This window comes from Stegodyphus dumicola, chromosome 11, assembly GCF_044657685.1.
Source record: "Stegodyphus dumicola isolate Sdum_Otavi_A_Nest chromosome 11, ASM4465768v1".
Taxonomy (NCBI): Eukaryota; Metazoa; Arthropoda; class Arachnida; order Araneae; family Eresidae; genus Stegodyphus; species Stegodyphus dumicola.
Window position 1 is genome coordinate 163112822 of NC_140778.1, and position 3791 is coordinate 163116612.

General features: G+C 47.1%; 1 non-coding gene across 1 annotated transcript; it reads right to left on the reverse strand.

The window, feature by feature from the left end:
* Positions 1-61: 61 nt before the first annotated feature.
* LOC118205847 (small subunit ribosomal RNA) lies at positions 62-1874 on the reverse strand. The gene has a single exon (XR_004761065.1). It is a non-coding gene; the product is annotated as a small subunit ribosomal RNA (ribosomal RNA).
* Positions 1875-3791: the final 1917 nt, after the last annotated feature.

Sequence of the window (3791 nt, forward strand, 5' to 3'; positions counted from 1 at the left end):
GAAGGCGAACCCTCCTCCCCGAGTTTAACCAATGTTTTTGCCAGACGAATCTGACCATCGGTAATGATCCTTCCGCAGGTTCACCTACGGAAACCTTGTTACGACTTTTACTTCCTCTAAATGATCAAGTTTGGTCATCTTTCCGGCACGCCGACGCGACCCGAAAGCCGCTTCGAGAGCCAGTCCGAAGACCTCACTAAATCATTCAATCGGTAGTAGCGACGGGCGGTGTGTACAAAGGGCAGGGACGTAATCAACACGAGCTTATGACTCGTGCTTACTGGGAATTCCTCGTTCAAGGGGAACAATTACAAGCCCCTATCCCCAGCACGAAGGAGGTTCAACGGGTTACCCAGTCCTGTCGGACAGGGAAAGCACACGCTGATTCCTTCAATGTAGCGCGCGTGCGGCCCCGGACATCTAAGGGCATCACAGACCTGTTATTGCTCTGTCTCGTGCGGCTAAACGCCGCTTGTCCCTCTAAGAAGAACGTCCGACTCGAAGGATCGGAGCGTCTATTTAGTAGGCTAGAGTCTCGTTCGTTATCGGAATTAACCAGACAAATCGCTCCACCAACTAAGAACGGCCATGCACCACCACCCACAGAATCAAGAAAGAGCTCTTAATCTGTCAATCCTTCCTGTGTCCGGGCCGGGTAAGTTTTCCCGTGTTGAGTCAAATTAAGCCGCAGGCTCCATTCCTGGTGGTGCCCTTCCGTCAATTCCTTTAAGTTTCAGCTTTGCAACCATACTTCCCCCGGAACCCAAAAGCTTTGGTTTCCCGGAAGCTGCCCGGCGTGTCATTTGAGGAACACAGCCGGATCGCTGGCTGGCATCGTTTATGGTTAGAACTAGGGCGGTATCTGATCGCCTTCGAACCTCTAACTTTCGTTCTTGATTAATGGAAACATTCTTGGCAAATGCTTTCGCAGTAGTTCGTCTTGCGACGGTCCAAGAATTTCACCTCTAGCGTCGCAATACGAATGCCCCCGTCTGTCCCTCTTAATCATTACCTCGTATTCCGAAAACCAACAAAATAGAACCGAGGTCCTATTCCATTATTCCATGCACCATTATTCAGGCGTCACGCCTGCTTTGAGCACTCTAATTTTTTCAAAGTAAACTTGCCGGTCACCCAAGACAACCGGTGAAGATCATCAAAGGAAACCGGCTGGCTGTTCAGAACAGGCAGTAACCACCGGTAGGCGGACCACCCGTCTGGAACTGAGATCCAACTACGAGCTTTTTAACCGCAACAACTTTAATATACGCTATTGGAGCTGGAATTACCGCGGCTGCTGGCACCAGACTTGCCCTCCAATTGATCCTCGTTAAAGGATTTAGAGTGTACTCATTCCAATTACGGGGTCTCAAAAGAGTCCCGTATTGTTATTTTTCGTCACTACCTCCCCGTTCTGGGAGTGGGTAATTTGCGCGCCTGCTGCCTTCCTTGGATGTGGTAGCCGTTTCTCAGGCTCCCTCTCCGGAATCGAACCCTGATTCCCCGTCACCCGTTACGACCATGGTAGGCGCGTAACCTACCATCGACAGTTGATAAGGCAGACACTTGAAAGATACGTCGCCGGGACGAGCCCGTGCGATCAGCCCAAAGTTATACAGAGTCACCACATGATACGGACACGAGGTCCGATTGGTTTTGGTCTAATAAAAGCGCTCGTCCCCAGAGGGTCGGAGCTCTGCTGCATGTATTAGCTCTAGAATTGCCACAGTTATCCAAGTAGTAAGGTACGATCCAAGGAACCATAACTGATTTAATGAGCCATTCGCGGTTTCGCCTTAATACGGCATGTACTTAGACATGCATGGCTTAATCTTTGAGACAAGCATATGACTACTGGCAGGATCAACCAGGTAGCTTTTTTACGTTCATAGAACGTTCGAGCTGCGAGCAACTCGAATCCACCAATTTCTTAGCGCACACCTTGGAAAATGCGCTGGGAGCCGTTGTCCAGGCGGCTCCCTCTTTTATTTCATACGCACAGATTTATAATCTCGTGCTTTCGGTTATAATCTCGTGCTTTCGGTAGCGGTTCAAAACTCACTACGTCCTCCACGGCATCAGCGCCGGGAGGTGAGCCTTCGTGGGCATCGAGAGGCTATTTTTACTGCGTTGGACACAGATTCAAAAGGTCCCGTGTTTCAATTTTTATTATTACGGGTCTGGACGCCCAGCAACGGCACGGGGGCCGAGCTGGTCGCAGACTCGCTGTGAAAGTTTTCAGTTCTCAACCCCGTCTAGCGGCGAACACGAAGTTCCCGAAGACGAGGGGGGCCCTAGGGACAAGAGAACTACTACGCCGGTCCGCAGGAGGGTCGCACACTCCTCCATCACGAAAGAACTTCGCGATAAGTTGCGTGCAACCGGTCAAAGACGTTTCCCGACCGGAAGCGGTAGCCAGCTCAACAACCAGTCGGTATATCGTCCCTGCCCGCAGACCTTTCGCTGCGAAGGAACGGCTGTCTCCTTACCGTTCATTAAAAGCCAGAATCACGAGAGGAAACGAACGCACCACTCCCATGAAGAACTCATAGGAGCGCACAAACGAATCCGTCACGTCTGCTTTGCGGTCAGAGCGGTAGCCAAACCCTCGACCCCTCCACAGCCGTGCCCGTGAAGAGCTTTTGCGCCCAGGAAGTTCGCCGCCCAGCATCCCATATAAAGAGACGCCAGTGCAACGTTCCGTCACGAAATAGCTCTCAGTCGTAGCGGTACTCCACGCTTTTGCGATTGACCGTAACAACGTACGAGCCTCCGTGCCTGAGCGAGAATCGAAATACGACGCAACGCGCGCCTCGTTCGATCTCGTCAACCACTACCCCACATATAAGGTGGCGACAGTCATGTGCGCAAACAGGTTGTTTTTCAGGGTGACGGTAGCTCGGCATGCTTTCTCCCGACGTGGACCCCTCGCCGTGGTGTTTTTTTGCAAAAACGCTAATACGAACTTCTCGTTTCCCCGTGTGGGTTACGGTCGCTCTTCGGCTGTGTTTTTTTTTTTTGGACTTTGAAATATTTTCGCGATTTTCGGGACTTTGTCGTTTTTTCTCGCAGTTGGACTTAGTCATTTTCTCGCACTTTTAAATCTCGTACTTCGCATTTTTGGGAAATATTTTCGGCATTGAAAAACGCGATTTTTCGAAACTTAACCAAATTTTGTAGGAACGTTTTACGAAATGTGTGGACTTAGAAAATATCGAGCTTTTTTCGAAATAAGGCGAAATTTCGAAAATCGTTAATTAATGGTTAATTCGATTTAATTTCACATGTAATCGACTCTTATTTTATTGAAAAAAACATTGTGTGCGAAAAAACGGCGAAAATCGCTCATTTTAAACGCTAAAAATCGCCCAAACAAAATGTAAACAAACCACTCAAAACCTTTATTTTACGTATTTTCCACTAAATTTCTTTCTTATTTATAAGATACAAGGCCACTAAGTAACATTTTACCGAAACACCGGTCAAAAACACTTCAGAATTACCGAAAAAACGGCCGAATGCAAAATGTAAACAAACCATGTAAAATGTTAAATACGCGTCAATTCGAATTAATTTCCTTATTAGGGTACAGTACTAAGAATAAATAACCACATTTTATCAAAAAGAAGTTTAAAAAATTTCAGATTTAAGCATAAAATAAGATAATGCAAAATGTAAACAAACATTGTAAAATGCTAATTATGCATTATTTCGGCGAAATTCATATCATAAGTTGAAGCTAAGTGCCCATAAACTCATATTATTTAAATAAAATTATTATAAACACTACT